The 22,441-nt window shown below is 39.4% G+C and overlaps 1 protein-coding gene across 15 annotated transcripts in view; it reads right to left on the bottom strand.

Annotated features, from left to right (window-relative positions):
- The window catches only part of SOX6 (SRY-box transcription factor 6), a 561,724-nt gene that overhangs the window by 367,647 nt on the left and 171,636 nt on the right, over window positions 1–22,441 (bottom strand). The window lies entirely within an intron of this gene.

Below are 22,441 nucleotides of genomic sequence, written 5' to 3'. Positions count from 1 at the left end.
GCATGTATTCTTTTATTCCTTGTGACAATCCTTCCCACAGTTAGAACTGTTTGATGATGTGATTTGGGCTATTGTGATGTGTAATTCTATGTCCTGTCTTTTACATAATTACCTTATGTCTGTATTTATGCCTGTGTTAGCAATTCCCCCCAGCTAGATACAGTAGTTTGGTATTGTGTGGTGATGGAATTAAAATGTTAGCCCTGCAAATGTAAATTAAGTTATGTGTCTGTCATTTATATGGAGGGAGTTCGCTGAAGTCCATCTCTGGAAGGGAGTGTGGAAATTCCCTCAGAAGTCCACCTCTGGGAAGGAGAGTGGGGTTTGCTGAAGTCCATCTCTGGGAGGGAATGTGGAGATTACCTCAGAAGTCCACCTCTGGGAAGGAGAGTGGGGTTTGCTGAAGTCCATTTCTGGGAGGGAATGTGGAGATTACCTCAGAAGTCCACCTCTGGGAAGGAGAGTGGAGTTTGCTGTAGTCCATCTCTGGGAGGGAGTGTGAAGACTCCCTCAGAAGTCCACCTCTGGGAAGGAGAGTGGAGTTTACTGTAGTCCATCTCTGGGAAGGAGTGTGGAGATACATTTCATAGGGGCTGCTGTGTGCAGCACTTTGATATCCTGGAGTACAGAAGCGGACAGGGGAAACCCATTTGAAGTGGGTCCTTGCACCTAGGAAAGGAAGATTTCATCCCCCAGACCCGTCTAAGTGTGTATATTTTTGTATTTTGTATTTCTGTGTGTTTCCGAGGATTTATCCAAAATAAACCTCATGTTATTTCATTATTGTATTTTGCCCTGTGACTGATCCCTTATGTATAAATGGTGTTAAAAGTTCTGGTCTACCGTGACATCTCAGTTTCTGTATTTCTGCCATACCCAATGAAGGACCCTGAGAGGTTCGCAAGCTTGTAACATATCAACTACTTGTTGGTCCAATGAAAGGTATCATACCATCTACTCCCTCAGGTTATTTTACACAATAATTTCAAGACATTTAATTCATCCTTACTAGCACAAATAGGTTTTTAGATTTTGTATGAAGGGGGGGGAAATACGACCACAGAAAAGCCGATTACATAAACAGATATCTCCAACAATGAGAGGATGCAATGAGCTGCTCATAAAACAGAATACACATACAACATACATACAAAATAATCGTTATGAACTGTTCACTGTTACTTAGTAAACACCTTTGCTATGGTGACCAAGTGCCTAATATAAACTGGGATGGAAACGCAAAAATCAATAAATTGTGGATATTCCACGTTTTGATCTACACCAAAAGCTTCATAATAGAAACCTTGGAATATGTTAGGGACTGTAGCATTGGATATTGTTGTTAACATGTCACAGTAAACAGCACATGATCTTCCTTTATGATTAGAATCTGTACATGGCCCAAGGTTACTAATGAGACTTTGAAGACTTGATTTATTAACTACTCCACAGCTAGTAAATCTGATAAATGAGACAGACCTAGCAGATTTGGAATCCTAAGGACCACTTGTGTAATGTGAGTTTTCCAAACCCAATCTTGACAAACCTGACCAAGGAAGTGGTGCCATGAATTATATCATGCTGAGAGGCATTTAGCCAAGCATTGAAAATCCAGAGGACATTCTCATATGGTATAACCTTCTGCACATTCCTAAACAGACCTCCTACACGAGGTCACATCTGAAGTAGGAACCTTTGTGGTCAACAAAAGCATATGTGAAGCATCTACAGATTATTGCCTTAACAGTACAAACTTTCTAAACCAATATGTCATTAAGATGAAATTCTCGCCAATTTTTTTTTTTTTTTTTTTAGAAAAATACAAGAAATTAAAGTTTATGTTAAAACCATTTTAAATGTCTCATTAGAAATCATATAATACGCATTAAATGGGCAATCCAAGCAATGTCCCTAACCCTAACCCTAACCCTACATGTGTTTCTGTTTTTTTTAAGAAATCAGTTCTCTAATATTAGATAAAACTTACTACCTTTTTTTAATTTAAAATTCAACTCAATGCCATTTTCAATTAGTTTTAATATACTGAAGATCATTGGATTTCTATAGCCTGTATTAGCCCACCTCTCCAGCAGTGCAAAATCTTTGTAACACTTTCCTGTTTGTGGTGATTTGTTGACAATATTCCCAGCAGTTTGAGCTGTAAACTGTAACAATAGATAATGTTACCTTAGTAATATCAGGATATGTTGTAGCTGCTGAGTTACATTGACTGAAGGATTCATTTGAAATTGAAAGGCAGCCATTTAGTGAACCCTGGGAAGCAGTATTTTGCTGATCGATCACAGGCGAATGAATCGAATGGCAGCTTAAGTAATTAGTTTTTTATAAAGATAATCAAAGGCTGCATATATATAAAAAAAATTAAAAGTTTTTTTTTTTTAAGCCACTTGGATTGCCTCTTTAAATAAATATACAAGAAAACAAGGACTTAGTATGAGAGAAAGCAGAAGACATATTGACGCCCCTCAACAACGTGTAACAGACAAATTACTTAACAGGAAAAGAAAAACTAGCTGTACAAAGCATGAAAAGTTTTAGGAAAAGGCAGTCAGAGTTTTTTTTTTTTTAAATCCTCCCCCAATTGAAAACAAGTGTTACTAATGTGAGAAACCTTATATAGCGATATAATGTTTCGCAGAACGGAATTAATGCCATTGATAAGTGATGGGTTAAACCTTATTAAATGCGGTCTTAAGAAGTTGTTAAAAACAAAGGAAAAAGTTAAGATCTTCAACATTTTTTTTTTTAAATATATGCGCAAATAGAATCTCTGAGCAGGGAAAAGATTTGTCACGCTGCTGCAAAGATAAGGTAACGAGATGTATTCACACCTCTTCTATCAGGTAAAGGGATAAAATAACATTCTGTAGAAATCTTTCAATGTTAACAATAAGAAAAGGCATATTCCCTGAAAACAGCGACTATATATTTGTAATATTTGTCTCTGTTAAGGAAGCTGTTAACTATGGTGTTATGGAGTTCTGCTCCACCTTCACAGTGCCTGTATGATGGGCCTGATCCATCTAGGGTCCCAGCACGCCAGAGGCCATATACACGTATCAGGTACGTGTCATGGAGCTAATCGGGCCAACTACCCGATCACGGTGGAGGTGCAGCACTCCCCGAGTTCAGTTTATGCCAGTCAGGGGTCACCGTTGAAGTGATTACATAACCCGGAAATGTATGAGGCCTGGTGGCCTCTTGTGGCCTTGTAAAGGTTATCTTCAGTGTATAGGTTATTCTGGTTGTGATGTTTGTTTGTTTGTTTTAATACACTTGTTTTGTACGGTGTAAAAATTAACAAAGTGTTTACAATATATTCTTTAAAAATGAAGCGGTTCTGTAGATCAGTGCTGCCCAACTCCTGTACTCAAGAGCCTCCCTCCCACTAACAGATCAGATTTTAAGGATATGCCTGCTTCAGCACAGGTGGCTCAATCAGTGGCTCAGTCTTCAACTGAAGCTGGGATATCCTGATGTATCCATGTCTCTATCTGGCCCATCCCCCTTCCTCCTCACTATGTTGCTCCGTAGGGGAACTACACTCCCCAGAATGCCTCAGGAGCGGAGGTCGTATGACACAGTACAGCCAATAGGGCTGCTAGAATCTCCTGAGGGGAGATTGGAACTTTGGGAGCAGTTAAAGTGCAAGCTGACATTTAGTTCAGTTGGAGCCAGGACTGAGACAGGGAAGATAAGATCTGGGTGTCAGGGGCACCCAGACTAGGTCATATTAACCCCCTTAGGTCCAAGATAGTTCCCAATCACCTAATTAGATTGTGGCTGCTTCAGGGAAACCCCTAGTTAGGGACATTTCCCCATTAGCTGTATATAGTTAGTTTATAGTGCCAGTGAAGCCGCCACGTTGTGAAGCATAGCCTGCAGTCTGGGACCCCATCCAGGCATACATCATTAAAGACTATTTTATTGGTGGGACCATCCTGCTGGAACCCACCCCACGCAGAGGCGGAGGCTTCGCTGATGGCGACGTCACTGGATCTCCAGGATCCCTGTTGTTAATCAGCCGCTCCGGGTATTGGAGTACCCGGCAGGTACCGCAACTAAAGAACACCAACGATTCATGGGTAGTGCTACATACACACTTTTGGGTGGGCCTTGACATTGGGTAAAAGGACTTTAGGGTATTGGTGCCAAGCACCCTTTGTACTCCATGAAATCTGTTATATTCTTCTGGTCTGTGTTTATTATATTGTCCTGCAAGGGGTTATCCCACATTGTTAGGACCCCCGCAGGTGGAGGCGCTGTCGTCAATCGGATCAAGTACACCCCAGGCTCCCAGTAGCAGAGGTTCAGGCATCCTGTGAGCAGCAGGTAATGCACCACATACACCGTAGTCGCTTGATCTCCCAGGGGGTGGGGGAAAGTGTGTTACACTTAAAACCTGACCTATTGTTGGGTCTTGAGGAGTGGAGTTGTGCACCTCTGCCCTTGATTATATAAAACTGTAATGCTGCTGGAAGGTGGCAGACTAAGGGGAAATGTCAGAGAGCACTTCTGCACAGAAGAGATTGTGGATTGGTAAAATATCCCCCCAACAGAGACTGGTACAGGCTAATCAGTACAGGAAGTCCAACATGCTTGGCATAGTCACACGACTATCCCAAATAAGCAAGAAAGCCCATGATAGGGTCTCACAGCAGATGGGGAAATGGGCAGCCTAGTAGGAACAAGTGATTCAATAGTTACATAGAAGTTGAAATTGGAAAAAAAAGATACGTCCATCGAGTTCAACCTATGTTTGATTTAGACAGATACTTATCCAATATGTGTAATTACAGTATTTTGATCCAGAGGATCATCTACCATCAGATGCTACGTTTTTGCTTCAAAATAACAGTGCAAGAACATCAGCATAACATGTTTTTTTGTAACACTTCAGAAGGACCACGGAAAGATGAATGGATTTCACTGCCATAAGTGTTCTCTAATGGCACCTGAAGAGGTGACTTTAGCTCCCTAGAGTTTATAACATATCAACTACTTGTTGGTCCAATAAAAGGTGTGATACAATCTACTCCCTCTCCCTCCTCTGTTACTACATGGAAGAAAGGACCAACACGACTCCCATGCCATCTTTGTTTAGCTGCCAGTGACTGATTTACAACAAAAGACAAAAAGTAGACGACGTTTGTTATCTTATTAATTTCTCTCTTTCTAGACCTAGTGTGCAAACTGGGGGAGTGAGTGTCTGGAGGGGGGGGGGGCGCGGCGGTTAAAGAGGCTCGGCGCTCTTCCCCAAAGCATTTAAACTAAATGCCGGGGAGCGAGCGCGAGGTCTCTGCAAGGTCCCTTTCCTTGACTCGGCGGCTTCTGGTGACACGTCACCATGGCAACATGCCACAGCAACCTGAATTCCGGAGACAAGGTAAGGGAGGGGCACGAGCAGGGGGGAGTGCTAAAAAACATTGTGTACATTAGTACTAGAAGGTACATAACTGTACTCGTTGAACAATAAACATTGACATACTTCCTCGAGTTGAATTTTAAAAAAAAGTGTCATTTATGTCAAATCTTCAATATCATCAAATCCCCGTATCAGTGACAGAATGAAAGGAACACATGATGTTGTGCTGGATGAGGAGTAGCCACCAAGGGCCACCAACAGGTCAGGTTTCCAGGATATCAAGAGTGCACTGACCTGTTGGTGGCCCTTGAGCACTGGCGTTGGCCTCCCCTGTTCTAGATTAAAAAAATAAATAAAAAGAAGTTGGGTGCATGGATATAATTATTCTAACAGGCTCGCGCTGTAATCTCTGAAGCAGAAACTGCTGGTTAATGCCGGGAATAGGATCTTCACCATAATTGCTCTTTAACATTAATTGATTTCATACCATTTCTTGCAAAATGCACAAATCAGTTAACATAGGAAACCGCACCGGCATTTTTCAAATTAGCAAATCATTAACTTGCTAGTACTGCCTCTGCAGACAAATAAATACTGATTAAAGGGGTCTAGAAATCCGAGACAAACAGTTAAATTTACAAATGTGTCACATGATCTCATGAATATTACAGTGGAGGAAATATCAGGTGCAAAGAAAAATAATTACGTTAATTCCAATTTAAACAGTAGTTTTAATATAGCAGCCCATTTTTCACATAGGATTTAACAGCTAATGCTACATTTCTCACAATTAATGAGGGGGCTTGGATTTACTGGAAAAAAAAATCTATTTATTCAGCAAATGTAATTATGCCCGACTCAAACTAAAAGTATTACCAGCGTCACAAGCGCATACAGGTTCCTGAAAATGGAAGTCAAATGCGCAAAGGTATTGCATAGGGCTTCGTCTAACTTTTCTAATTGTATGTGTAATGAAGTACTTAACTTAAATCACTACAGGTAGTCCTCGCTATCCAACGTTTCACTTTACGAGTGGCATATCCAACGCTTTGCAAGGCAATCCTAAAAGCCGTTTTTTGACGCCGAAATGCGTTATCCGATGCTCACCGCCACTGATTAACATGGGACTCACTTTACAACGGTTTCGTTATCCAACGCTACTTCCAGAACGGGTTCCGCTGGATAACCGAGGACTGTCTGTACCCAGTTTGGATGGCATAATTATTTTGTACAATTTGGCTTTGAATCTTTGCCTCTTGTAACCCCCAGTATACATTTTCAGCTTTTGAGAAATATTAAAGCAGCAAAACGTGTGAAATCTTATGGGGTTTTGTAAATAAATCAGTTCTGTGGTGTTAGAGGATAGTGACTACTTTAGAAAAACAAATTCAACTCAATACCATTTTTAATGAGTTTTAAAGCATCCTTCGATTTCTATAATATAATGAAATATATATATATATATATATATATGGGGGAATAAAGTTGGAAAATAGAATTGCTGCTTTAATATATATTGATTTCTATTGCAGGTTTTAGCACATGTCCCCAACAGTGTAACACTTTCCTGTTTGAGTAATTTGTTGCAAATGTTCCCAGGAGTTTGAGCTGCAAACTGTAACAATAGATAATTTTACTTTTCTCATATAAGGATACACTGTAGCTGCTGAGTTACACTGACTGAAGCAGCCATTATGTTAGTCACACAATCAGGATTTTGACAGATATATAACAGGAGCACCAAACGATTGCCAACTTAGGTAAGAATGTAGAATTTATATATTGTCAAATGCTTTACATATACAAATAATAAGATATATTTAAAAAAGTTTGAAAGTAGTATTGCTGCTTTAATGTAAAAACATTATTTGCTCACAATTTGAAATTGCTGCTACTGTACATTGATGTCGTTTTATACGAGCCTCCAACTAAGAATTGTACCCCTATTACTATGTTAGGCATTCAGATTTAAAATCTTCAAGGTTTCACACATAACCGATGAAACAAATCAGAATTATTATTATTTTTTAAATAATAGAGAATGTGTTACATGGAAGAGTGCACTGACATTAACGTCACTCCAAAATGGGGCGAAATTGTAGTTTTAATAACAGGAGAAGTTTAAAAAGGTTGTTTGATCAGAAGTATCACAGAGAAGTGTTCGCACATATACATCTCTACAGGTTGGAATAAACCAGTGCAACTATTACATTATCTTGCTCAAGTTTAATGAACAAAAAGTTAGAAATAAAACATTTTAGATGAGTACATAAATCCACTCCGGCTCCTGTTGATTCGTAGGACAGTATCAATTTGCTTTTCTAATATTATCATTTCAGCTTCTCTCAGCCGAGCCCTATTTTTACTCTGCTATCATCTTTCTTTTGAAAACACCAGACGCAACTATGGTTTTTCCAGGTGACTGTTTTCTACACGAATACAAAATGCAAACGAATAGCAATAGTTTCACAATCAACTGCCTCGGAATGACAGTATTTGCAGATAAATGTTAATATTTCCATAGAACCTACACGGATTGTAAAAGAAGCGCTCCTGGCAATCATTTTATTTATTTATTTTTTAAACTAGATTTTAATTAGGGGGGTCTCTGCAGCTGAACCGCGATAGTTGCCTCAGAAGAGGGTGCCCAGACGGTGCAAGTCGGGGCTATCAATATGGCGGCTTAAATATCCCGAGGGGCCAATAGGAAGCTGTGACATCATCCCGTGCAGCTTCCTATTGGTCCACGTGATGCGGGACATTTAAACTGCTCAGATACAGGCACCCCCAAGGCAAGGCAAGTATCTCAGGAAGCAGGAGGTCCCACCGAGCTGAAATAAACGCGGCTCAACTTCGGAGTCCCCCTGCTTCAAACCTCCTTGACAGGAGTGCTCCATTGAAAATTTTAAACACGTGACATTAGGAAGAACAATTCATTCAGAAACTAAAAGCATCTGGCATTGCATCGAGCCACGCTTTGTACTGTAGTGTCAGATATGTTGCAATGTAATATCTGGCTTTAAACACGAATACATCGCTTTGTTAACATTTTGGCTGCAATGTTGGATAATGTTTTTAATGGGATGTGACCAAGCTTGTCACCGTATAGCAAGACCTGACAGAGAGATGAAATCAGCTGCAAACTAGAACAATCCTGTGAAAAATAACTCAGAAACAGGTATTTTAGCTACAGGCATGCACCTACCAATAATAAAGAGTTCACTTTCACATACCTCAGGGCTAATATGTATTCATAATGCAGGAGATTATATATATATATATATATATATATATATATATATATATATATATATATATATACAAATATAGCTGTGTGCTCATCTGCATGTCTTAGGCAGGTCTGCAACTCCGCCTTTCCCCATTATCACCCAACATACAGCACTTCCACTGCAGCAAGGGATTCTGGGAAATGACATGCAAATGAGCACACAGTGTCACTTTTTGCCTCAATAACCATTTTTAACATGGTTCCCTATAGGCTTAAGCTTGCTGCATGGTCACAGCTTTGAGCACAGCCAGGGTTAAGGTGCATACCCAGAAAACCACCCACAGACAGCTGTTTCGACCTTGATGGGTCTCATCAGTGTGGGGTTGATTTTACTGGGAATGCAAGAGAGGCTATGGGATAGGCTAAACCATAATACTGAGTTAAGTTATGGTGAGTAAAAAAAGTGACAAAAACCCTCCACAGGAAAGCAAATATGCAAATATAGCTGTGTGCTCATCTGCATGTCTTAGGCAGGTCTGCAACCCCGCCTTTCCCCATTATCACCCAGCATACAGCACTTCCACTGCAGCAAGGGATTCTGGGAAATGACATGCAAATGAGCACACAGTGTCACTTTTTGCCTCAATAACCATTTTTAACATGGTTCCCTATAGGCTTAAGCTTGCTGCATGGTCACAGCTTTGAGCACAGCCAGGGTTAAGGTGCATACCCAGAAAACCACCACACACCATTTTTTTTATATCTATCTATATATATATATATATATATATATATATATATATATATATATATATATATCTATATATATATATTTGAGATTGTAGGTATCCTTCCCCGTCCAATTGTAATAACGTGCATTAATGTAACAAAGCTCTCACTGCTTTCAATTTTCTACATGACCCTTTTGACTTGTATAATGGGTAATGAGTTCAATTGTGGCCTGCTCAATGTGTACAGTACATACTGACCAACATTTCAATACACTCTTCAAGGACAGTTCTTAATAAAATAACACACAGCAGATCTCTCCATCTTTCGTTCACTTGCACTAGGAATAGTGAACTTTATTTCAGCGAGAAATTTCAAAAAGATACAATTTGTATCAAATGAGGAGGTAGTTTCCCACACAAATAAAACGCAAAATAAAAGTGATAGCCATTAAGTGCTTACTGTTGTGAAGTTGGTAAATAGTGATAGATACAGTAACAAGATCGGGCTTAAGGAGATAAAGCTTAGTGACAAGATCTCTGTCTACAATGTAGGTGAACATGGTTCATATCCCCATGCCAGCAGCTCGTGGCCTGGAGCAAGTCACCTCGTCTCCCTGTGCGTCAGGCATTACACTCTATATGCGCAATCCACGCCGTTTTATCGTTTCTTATTTGTTAACATAGGATTGAAGCAGGGGGTCTCCGGAAATAAACCCCATTAGTTTCAAAGGGGGCACCGGTATGTCCGCCAAGTTTAAAGCTCCCGCGCCACGTGGGCCAATAGGAAGACAAACCTGATGACAACACGGCTTCCTATAGGATTGCAACAACGCCATGAACCCTGGTAGCAGAGCGAAGCGGCTACCGGTACCCCATACGGAGGTAAGTATCTAGGGAAGCAGGGGGTCTCATGAGCTGAAATTAATGGGACCCCCTGATTCATTACTATGTTAAAAATAAACAATAAATGTACGCATTTGGATTGCCACTTTAAGCACTCTGGGGCAGGAGCTAAATGATATGTATAGTGCTGTGCACACTGTCACTTTAGTCTAAGAAAAATGTATTATTATTACAATAAAAATAGTAGGTCGTGTATCAAAGTCTCCTGATTGCAGGACAGCTGCAGATTTAGCAGTGATAACTTACTGAAAGCACTCAGGTGTTTGTTATCTTTATAAATACGGTTCTGTTTCAAGCCTGGTTTATAGAAGTTATAAATGAACTAAAGGGTAAGAAATAGATGTAAATAACTATAACCACACACGCCAACTCTTAAAATGAATGGAATACACAAACTAAATAAACTGTAAAAAGAAACACTAGTTACATTGTTTCCATGTGTATCGTGCGTACGGAGAAACACCTTTATCGCTGTATACCATCCATCAAAGCTGAATAATGCCAGTTCTTGTAGTGAAGAAGTTAAATCATTTAATGAAAATGCCTTAAAACCATGATTGAGCTGCACAGCTAATTGACCTGTTCCAATAAATGCAAAGTGTTTTTTCTGCTGAATAAATTAATCGTGACACAATAACCAAATATGAGTAAAGTCCCTTAAGAATAATTCTAGCTAAAAACTGCACCAATGAACAATAGTTCCCAATTAAATAGCGTAGTGCAGCTGTAAAAATAGACAGAATCTGTCTAAGGCTGGAGTCTACTTAAAAGCTGGGTTGTTAGGGAGTATTTGCTTAAGTAAGGCTGGGCCCTCGGTCTTAATCAGCCAATAAATTATTTCCTGCAATTACATTAAATAGAAAATTATCTCCAAATTGGGAGTGTTAATTGAAAATCAAAATTCAGAGTGAAGTTTAGAAATTACACGCTGAATATAATTAGTCTGGAAAGGCTTCACCTCTGTTTTATAAACAAGCTTTTGGTAATTTCTCCAGTGACCATTCTCTGCCTGCTTACTTTGCATTAAAATTGAAACAAAGCAACTCTTTTATATCATTAGAAGAAAGTCAGGTTTATTAGTCAAGCTCCTTAGCCAAAGTTCTGCACACTACAATATGTCAAACAGCATGTAAGCTTGTAGCTTACAATACTGTAAACTCTTTAATATCAACCTGAAAAAATGTGTGACAGGACCCTTTTGAAATGAGAAGGTTAAGGAATACATCAGATCATTGCAGGATGACATTACTAAGACTTACTGGGAGACACAAGAGGCCAGTTCTATCACCCAGTAGATCATACTTTTGACATTGGTGCATTACATTTTTGAAAGTAGACCATGGACCTTACTCTTGACTTCTTCCATGACACTATAATGCAATAGTGAAATCGGCTGCCCTGTTCCTCTTCTGATCCATTGAAACCCAATGCATGAGACATCATGTTTTCATGTCAAAGGTAGATTGCTATCAATTTGCAGTTGAAAATGAACCCTGCTTGCATCAGTCAGGGAACCAAGGGCTGCCATCATCTCGCCCTTCACGGCAAATCTGCCAGTTTCTTACATCTCCCGTAAACCAGGTACAGACAATGTTTGGTAACATCACACTCCACAATGCCCTTATTACTTAACTGTTATGGCATGGGCCCTGGCATGCCAGAGGCCCCAATGACGTACCAGGTACCTCATAGCACGTCCTCGTTATCCTGGGGGTGATAGGGCTGACCGCTCCAGTGGAGCAATTACCCTGATGAAAATGAAAGTGGAACTCCCAACTCTTCCATTCCCAGGAACGGTCACATTACCGGAAAGTACCGGAGGTGACCTTTAGGGTAATCTAAACGCTAATATTAGTCACTCCTCTTTGTTGCTGGTCATTTATCGTCTTGGATTATACAGTGTGTGTGTGTGTGTGTGTGTGTGTGTGTGTGTGTGTGTGTGTGTGTGTGTGTGTGTGTGTGTGTGTGTGTGTGTGTGTGTGTGTGTGTGTGTGTGTGTGTGTGTGTGTGTGTGTGTGTGTGTGTGTTTTAAGTTATGGTGGGTGAAAAAGGCAACAAGAAACCTCTACAGTATTTTAGTTATTGTAAAGACGCAAATAAAAAGTATAATGTGTCCAGACTGACTTTGCAGGAGCTCTACACACAAACATGTTCTGTACTGTTGTGATGCACAGCACTATTTTGGAGCACAGTTTAACCTTTGGCCAAAGTGTCCCTCAGGAATACTTCAGCCAACTAACAGACAGGGCTACATTATTTTACATATATACACTGCATCTGTCAATTTCACTCCATAATTTACACCACTACTCCAAGTGAATGTTAAGTGAATATACCACATGTCAGAGTTATCTGGAACATGCTCCACTAAAAAAAAAAGACAGGACTTTGAGCCTGAACACTAAAGGCTTTAAAAATTGTTCCTGAAAATAATTTGCGGGGACTCTTAAGGGATTTATTTATTATTAAAAGGCACGCACCATTATCGGCACAAAAAGAATGAGATGCTTCTCTGTGTAGGAATCAGAAATACACAATTCCCTTTTCTTAAGCCTATTACTTTCACTTTATGGGCCAGTTTAACCCTTTCACTGCACATAGCTTTTAATGTGCAATAATCATGTATAAATGATGTCAATTTTGCGCACATTTTTTTTTTTTAAAGCCTACGGGACAGTTTCACTATATGGTATACGATCAAGGTAATGGAGATACAGTATAAGAAACATGTACAGTACAATTTGGCAGCACCAGCAAGATTAAAATGTTTCGCTTTGTTTTTCAATGTGTTGTCGGCTCCCCAGGTGGGCAAAAGGTTAAAACCATTACTTCTTTACTTAAAAGGGTTGTGTTCCTGCTATCAAGCACATTATAACTCTCTTTCTTTAAAGACACGTAGAATGCCCCTTCATTAACCCGAAATGCTGGCAAGACAGAGATGTCACTGGAATCCATCTTGGGTGGCCGCAGTTGAAAATCGTCCACAGTATTGAAAATCTTCTTTATTAATTGGATAATTTCTGCCTTCGGTCAAAAAACGTGCATGTATTAAATTCACAGAGATCTATATTTAAAGCTGACAAATATAAGACAATAAATTCCCCAGGTTTGTAATTAAAATATTGTAGAAGCCGTAGATTTTATTTTGAATCCAGTGTCACGTTAGAAATCTCCGACGGTTTCCGAATGGAAAAAACTTGTGATTATATTACTTGTTACATACATTTTTCCAGGGTTTGTAATAAAAAAGCGCTGTGTGTTTGGGGACAGCTGAAAAGAAACAAGCTGCAATACAGCTTATACCCCCCTCCTGTTCTATTGTCCACATATATATGGGGCTCCGTCTTTCTTTATATACAATCAGCCTTGCCGTGTACCTATGCCTGAATAGCTTTCATATAAATTATATAGTGTTTCATACATTTTGTGCCTGTCTATTCTAAGAGCACCAGATACGGAGAGTACCCCCATTTTTTTTGCAATACAAGGCACAATTGAGTGGCAAAATCTTCTATACCTATATTCAATTTCCCTATATCACCCCCTACACACCTTGAGAACCATGTACAATATTAGGACAGATACTTATACAGATATAAATTTAAAGGAAGGCGTATACAGAAACTTACTTTGGAAAGACACCATACTTGTTTTCCTTAGTAAGAAGTACAACTAATAATAATAAATAATTGTAGCTCTACACAGGATAACCCCTTCTCCGGCCTAAAAGGTTTGCAAAGCAATGCGGAAACCTCCTACAGAAAAGTTATTAAGTTGGCACTGAATTTGCAAAGGTTTCATTTGCTACGTTCATCACAAACTGTGGAAAATGCCATTAGAAATCGCTTTTAGCGCCAGACGGAGAAAAACAATGAAAACGTAACAAGGATATTATATTTATTTACTAAGCATCGGTTTTAAATACGATAGTGGAGAGTATCTCAAAATCTGCCTAAACCAGCCTTGCTTTGCATAATTTCTCTATATAGAAAAAGCTTCCATATTAATGCCATGAAGTGCACACAACTGGGCATTTAAATCCCAGGCTGACCTTGGAGCCACACACTATGTTTTATAACGACCTTGACAAAAGTCCATAATAGGACCGAAACGTTGGAAGATTGAGCAATAAACCAACTTTTTTATAGCAGCCCCGGTCGGTGTGCGTACTCTTTATGGAAAATATATATATATATATATGTGTATTAGTAACCATGTATTTATCATAAGGCCATGTTTATAGTGCCGACGATGGCAACGCGACCAATGACGTCGCCACTGGCGAAAGTTGAACTTTAGTTTTGAGCGACATCGTTGGCGACAAGGCCAGTGATGTCATGATGGGGGAGGGCAGAGTGCAATAGGCGCTCTGTGATTGGTTTAGAGACAGTCACATGACTACAACATTTTTGTTCGCTACGTCGCTACGTCGCTCCTACTTTAGGCGCATGCGACGGATTCAATGTATTTGTTTTGGAGCGGTCACGTCGCCAGGCACTATAAGCGCAGCCTTACTCTGTGCCAAGGATATACGTGAAAATGAGAGGTAACTCTCAATGTATTACTTTCAGGTAAACATTGTATAAATAAATAATATGATATATACCGTTTGATCAGCCGTGGCGAGATTTTTCTTTGCAAATGTTTTGGACTTGTTTTTTTTTTGCTCTTAATTGTGCGTATATATTTTTTTGTTACAAATAGTAAAGTAATAGTTTTTTGTTACAAATAGTAATTTTTTTGTTACAAATAGTTACATACAGTATAAACAAGCCAGATTCTACTTTCTCACTGGATTAATGCCTCTGGTGGTGTTCAGATATCCACATTTTGCAATGTATATTATGCTTCATCTTACAAGCAACTACATGCATACTGCAGATGGGTATAGTGTCAGTATGTGCTATTCTAAAATTACTAGTAAACACACTATTGTTCCCAGCTATAAAAGTCAACGGTACAAATTTGAGGTCAGGTTTTTTTTGCAGCAGTAAGAAATTGGATATGCAGAGACACATGTCCCAGTCTTAGGACTTTAAAGGCAATCATTACAGAGAAGCTAATACGAACCAATTCAACAGAGGTGGTTGCGTGATGTAACATTATCAGGAGAAACAATTCATGAGCCAAAGCATTCCAAGGCATATGAGAGCTGGTCTGAGCTATATAAAGTGACAGCAATATTGTCAGCTAAATATAAACCACACAAGAGATTAACGTCTGTGACGGTATAGAAATCAGTTGCATGCACATATCAGATTATTCATCTCAAGCATTATTCATTTTAAAGGTGTTACCGTCCCAACTTGATACTTTATTTTAACATTTCGATAAAGGCAACCACATTGATTCATTGTATGCAAAGCTTGGTTCAAATGATAAACATATACCCTCAGTACATATATTTGTTTATTGGGCCGCAAAAATTGTGGCTCGATTAAAGTTAACTCGAGCCAATTTAAGTTGCCCCCATGATTTTAGAACTTGTCTTGTGGATCGTAAGTCTTTGCCGTTCCACAAGCAGGGAGTGGAAGTCTATACATGGTAAGCTTGGCAATCATACAAAAACTATTGGACTTTTATATCCCCTTTCAGATATATGATATTCCAGCCCTGAAGGCAATGTAAATGTTACCTGGGGTTGTTGCCCTCTATCATGCTATCCTGCTGAAACATGCAAAGGCTGCTTTAAAAAAACAAACAAAAAAATCAATGTTTCACAGCAACATTATGTACATACAACATTCCTAAATATAAGGTCGGAGTGGATAATCTGAAATTAAACCAGCTGCAAGACATGACTAAACAGGCAAAATAAACAGCCAAGAGCTGCTTTCGTTTAATTGGCAATGGCCTGATACATTGCTTTACAATGTATCACAAGACCTTCCAGCAGCGAACAGGTTAACCTTTAATGAGGTATTGCATTAATAACTGTATTAAGGAGAACATGCTTGAGGATGTTGAGGGGGGAAGGGTTACCCCTTTGAAGAAGTGTGCATTGTAAAATTATTCGTCTCTCTATACATTTAGCTTCAAACTGCTCCCTCTTCTTGAAAGTACTGTAATGAAATAGGAAGCATGTTGGAATTTGATAGGGTACCTTGTTCTGCTAGTCTCAAACCACAGTAAGGACCAACAGAAACGTTCTCCACTGGAGTCTTTAACCTATTGGGGATAGGTGGTGGGGATTAGCTGCTGTAATTATTGACCATTAATGCTTTGTGTGTGTTTCGGTGTGTTCTCTGTCTCTATTATCTATTCTGAATAAAAGAAAGATTGTGGCTATACTTAGGGATGGGCGGACCTGTCAAAATCCCTTTCCTTGAATTTCCCGGTTTTCCATTCAAAATCCGTTCGGCAGTGTAAAATCCGTTGACGTATTGTTCCAGTTTCAATACAAATTAATGCAAAACTGCCATTGGATACAATCAAGACGGATTTTTAAGAATCCAATCCATGTATTCCACAATCCATTGCCGGATTGTTAAAAATCCCATCGCAAATTATTAATACGCCATGTGGATTGTCAGTGATAGAAACACCCTCCTCGAAAAAGACAGATCGCCCTTTTTGAGAATGATCAGCGTACCAAAGGAACCGGACGGTCCGAGGTTGGATCCAAATCCGCAAAAAGAAATTCACCGATCCAGTTCTGCGCTGTTGTGCATGTACATTTTCTAAGGGGATTCACAAACGCAAACTTCAGCTGTAACCTTTCTAAGACATGGCCGCCTTTTATTGGACCAGCAAGAAACGTCTTCACAGACGGGATAGTGAGTACACATGAAGAGGAGACCTGTAATGTTTTGAACGCACTTTGGACTTACACACACAAAGAACTTTCTTTTAGGTGCATTACAATAAAAGGATATACAGGCATACCCCGCATTAGCGTACTCAATGGGACCGGAGCATGTATGTAAAGCGAAAATGTACTTAAAGTGAAGCACTACCTTTTCCCACTTATCGATGCATGTACTGTACTGCAGTCGTTATATACGTGCATAACTGATGTAAATAACGCATGTGTAACAGGCTCTATAGTCTCCCCGCTTGCGCACAGCTTCGGTGCAGGTAGGGAGCCGGTATTGCTGTTCAGGACGTGATGACAGGCACATGCGCGAGCTGCCGTTTCCCTATTGGGCGATATGTACTTACTCGCGAGTGTACTTAAAGTGAGTGTACTTAAACCGGGGTATGCCTGTAGTGTAAATAACACAAAACCCGACGTTTCCGCGCTCTATTGTTGACCCCGGGCGCCATGTTTGTAGTCCGCTCTCATATTTGCATGTTTTTATTGTGTGTCAAAATGGCACGGAAAAAACCCAGACACATCTCCCAAACCTATGGACCACCAATCAGCACCGAGGGACCCAATTCAGGTAATAAAAAGAGATCACAGACAGCATTGCTGTCTTAAACAGGTGGTTATTTTAATACCTGTTTAAATAGCCGCTATTAATGGATCCCCTAGATCATATCCAGTTACTCTTTGATCAAATACCTTCACAAGTATGAAACGCGTCAGATGAGGTTTTCCACTGGAGATGTGTGCTTTTTGGTTTCAATAAACTTTTTTCCTACAAGCATTACGTCCAGCGCTGTGTTCACCGGGTCTGCAGTGCGCCGCCATTCTGTGTTAGTTACCTTGTCTTCATGTTTTAATACCGCCGAGCAATTAGACAACAATAAAATGAGCTTAAATCTGACATTTTATAAACGGACTACCAGGGGGCCTGCAAGATACTTGTCTACAGTCCGTTAAGACCCCGGGTGCAGTGAAAAGGTGTCAATTACTTTTTTCAAACGATATAAAAATCAAAAGGCCCAGATTGGCATCTAGAGCCAGAGATCCATAAATAGTTATTTCTGCTGTTCCCAAAAAAAGGTAGTACATTTTCACTTCCAATTTCTGTACCCAATTCTCCTGATATTATTCTGCAATGAGACTTATTAGTCTTTGATTAAATGAACATGAATTGCAGCAGGAAATGAATATCCGTAAACAAGTGTCTATAAATACCCAGTTACAAATAGAACTAGATTTTCTGATTTCAATTAAAATGTCATAATGGAACAGGGGGCCAAACTAGATTGTAAACACCTGACATGTTTACCTCTGCAGACAAGAAAAGTTTAATTCCGTACGTTCATCGGGTGAGGTAAAGGTACCTTTTAGGTTAGAGTATAAAACGGTGACTCACACACAATTCCTAGAAGTGTTCAGTAAGCTTTCCTGATTTCTAGGCATACGGTACCCTGCAGTATCATCCTTCATTGTAAGACGCTGTCAATAACCCTTCTAATGATAAATTATCTAATTTATCTCAATTTTTTGAAAGACAAACTATGTATGTTTGTAATGAAAATGTAAGTTAAACTCCCTTATGAAGGGAGCATTTTCAGGAGTTGTTTTGACATGTAAGTGGATAACCTGCGTCAGTGTATCTCTGACAAATGAATGAGCCTAATAGGATATTCCATGTCTGAGGGCGATGCATGTGGCACCTGTCTGGGTGAAAGGTTTTGAACTTACATGAATGAAGCATTCTTAATGTCAAAACCTTGATTTCCTATAATGTAAAGAATGATATATATATATATATATATATATATATATATATATATATATATATATATATATATATATATATACACATACATACACACACACACACACACACATATATACATACGCACACATACACGTCTTTATATGTGTATCTATAAATAAGTGTGTATCTATACATTTCTAAATAATCATATACATGGGTGGCCAAAAATATTAAATATTTAGGAGCCAGACAGAATTTTGGATAGCCAGCATTTTGTCCGGCTAAATCCAACCGCTCCAACACCCCCCCCTCCCTTTCCCCCTGTCGGTGGCTCTGTGTCTATGTGGGGCGGGGGGGGGAATGTCAGCATGTGGGGGGATGTCAGCGTGTGGGGGAGGGGGATGTCAGCGGGTGGGAGCAGGGGGGGATGTCAGCGTGTGGGAGCGGGGGGCATGTCAGTGTATGGGGGCTGGGGGATGTCAAGGTGTGGGGGCGGGAGGGATGTCAGGGTGTGGTGGCGGGGGGGATGTCAGGGTGTGGTGGGGGGGGATGTCAGCATGGCGGGGTGATGATGTCAGAGTGTGGGGGGGATGTCAGGGTGTGGGGGCAGGGGGATGTCAGGGTGTGTGGGGGGTGGGGACGTCACCATGCAGGGGAGGAAGGATGTCAGCGTGTGGCGGCGGGGGAATGTCAGGATATGGGGGCGGGGGATGTCAGTCCACTGTATATATAAATGTTGGTGTGTATATATATATATGTATATATAAATAAGTGATGCCACACAAATTATTACAAGAAGCCCAGAATATCAGTAAGATTAGCAGTATACATTGTTAAAACTTATTTTTACTTTGTGCTAACCATAAATGCCTCTATATGGATGATTTAAAATCAATAAAGTTACAAATACAATAAGAACATTAAATAACAGAGAAAACAAGAACAAAGGGGGGTCTCCCATCCCCCAAAAGAGCTCATTGGGCTGCTAATGTTTTAAAGCTGTTTAAATCAGTGTGGCTTGTTACTGGGAAGCAGACCATGCAGAGATAGTTTAGGAATCTATACATGGCATTTGGAACCCGAGGTTCACGGGTTCAAAATGCCAGCATGGTTCACTAAGCCTCTCTCCCTTCTGCAGCAGATAAAATGAAGACCAGATGTAAGAAGTTAATAATAATGATGTTCAATGTGTCTTTAAGCTTAGCTTGTGCCTGTGTCTGTTTCCCAATTACATATGTGCTATAATCTACTGGAACCAGATGGGGAGCAATGCTACCACATGGAAAGGTTGATATGTTAAGCTAGTTCTTGGATGGCATGAAATAGTACATGAAGAGTGAAAAGAAAGCCATGCACAGAGCAATCATGCTTTAAAGTAGTTCTAGGACTTCCATGTGAGAGACTGCTTGTCATCACAATTTTCTAAGTGCAAAAAATGTTAGTCTAATTTAAAAAAAAAAATCATATTGTTGATGCCGTCTTTTTGCGAGTCTCTTTTTACTGCCTAACTTTTCTTTTCCGTGCTGTAGTGTCCCCATATCTTTGTGGCTTTTTTCATCAAATATTTTTGTCATAGGGATATTTGTTGCAGCTAATGTATTTTAATCTGTCTGCATGCGAAATAGGTTAAAGTAAGAAAAATATACACTATACAGTATATACATAATATATATGTATATATATATATATATATATATATATATATACATAATATATATGTATATATATATATATATACATATATATATAGTAGTAATAATAAAGTGTACATTTAGTAAAGAATGGTGTGCTCATATCCTCGACAAGGAAAGCAAAAGTAAAATTAGACCAAAGAAAAGCAGCAAAAAGCCGTGTACAGTAACATGTGCATGTGGAATTTCCAGTCCTAAAACCATTACAGAAGTGTGATAGTATTCTGCGCTACCCATTCCTTTTATGTGCAATACCATTTATAAAACTGACCCATTTTAAAAACAACCTCTCTTCTTTACTTTGGGTTCAAGAAGTGGATGGCCATTATCAATAGATAATGATTAGCACATTTAAAAAAAAAAAACCTATGTGTAACTGACCCGAAGAGAACACAGAGAAATAAAGTAACTTGCTTAAGTATCCAAATTTGCTGACAGTGGATCACGTGCCACGTTCTCCTGCAGATTAAAGATCAACACCTTTGCCACTCAGCGACTTATTTACCGCCACCATCCAACCAGTATAGCCGAGACCACATCGTATTCTCTCTAAGCCAGACAAATCAGCTCAAAAGAAGCATTTTACCTACACTTCAGTCTATGGGATTCCTTTTTAAGCAGTGGTGATTTGTATTGGAGAAGGAGGAATGCTGGCTGAACCAGCGCTGGCATTCATTATGCTCATGGCTATGTGTACTTATTTACCACTTGCGGTTGTTAATAACAGATCGTAGGCGGGCAAACAGTACATAATCTGTGCAGTTGATTACTTCCTCTTAACAAGGCAACTAAATCAAACGGTTGCAGTATAATTACAAACCTTTCTTTCAGTCGCACAGCGATGAGAATGCTGCATAAAGAATACAGCTAAACTTCGTCAGTCCCCTAAACATTGAAGGCATGTTGCAACCAATCACCGCGTCCCTATTACAACAGTAATATTGGTTTGCTTCTGTGGTGACGCAAATCATTCACAAATTATTCTTGAATTCATAAAATACCCAAATTAAAAGGTCCACATGGAGTTTAAATATTTTATTAATCCGTGTAACCCCTTTTTGGAATCAGTTGCAGGCCCCTCTGGTAGCCAACACTGGGGGTGTAATATGTGTAAAGGCTTTTTAGAGTTATGGGTTACTTCCAGATTACACCAAACCGATCAAACAAGACCCTGCTTTTAATTTCATCACAGTGTAAAATGCCACTTTAATTTGGGTTAGATACAGATACATCTTATTCAATTGATTTGCTCAAGATCTGCCTTCTTACTCTATATGAAAAGTGAAGCCTGAAACCCCTCATGCTGCTAAATCGCCCAAGGCAATTGAAAAACCTGGCTTGGGGAAACTCTGTTAGGTGATGTGGAGCCAGGTAAGCTGCTTTATGAGACAGTCATGCTGTGGGTGCTACCATAGCAAAGACAAGGAAAATGCAACCCATGCGTTCACACAGCGAGTCAGAAAAAAGGTAGCTGTTGCAATAACTTCTCACACACCGCAACAACATAGATGAAAAAAAAATATTAAATCAAAAATTGGATCTAGAAGAAGCTGTTACTTCAAAAAAAAAATTTAAGCACAAGATCAAAAACTGGGAGCATTTTAATTGTTTAAACTAACAAGTTAAGATTTGAAATGGATTAGAATCTGTCAATTGGGCTGCCTGCTGCTGGAAAGAAATTGGATGACTGCCTAGCAACATAAAGGCAATAGCTTGCAGCACGTGAAGAAATATTTTTGTCCTTCAAATATTCTATACTGTAGAATTAAACTTGTACAGAAACTATGAAGATCAGTATGAAAATGTATGTTTTAACATGACAAGACAAAACCCGGAGTGGGTTTAAGTTTGTGATAAAAATGCAGTTGTTTTTCTTAAAAGCTAAAGCAAAATATATATATTAAACTGTAATATTTCTGTCTTATTGAGATTGATAATCAGAG

Source organism: Ascaphus truei, chromosome 12, assembly GCF_040206685.1.
Source record: "Ascaphus truei isolate aAscTru1 chromosome 12, aAscTru1.hap1, whole genome shotgun sequence".
Lineage (NCBI taxonomy): Eukaryota > Metazoa > Chordata > Amphibia > Anura > Ascaphidae > Ascaphus > Ascaphus truei.
Note: the sequence above shows the minus strand (reverse complement) of the source record. Positions and strands in the feature narration are given on the sequence as shown.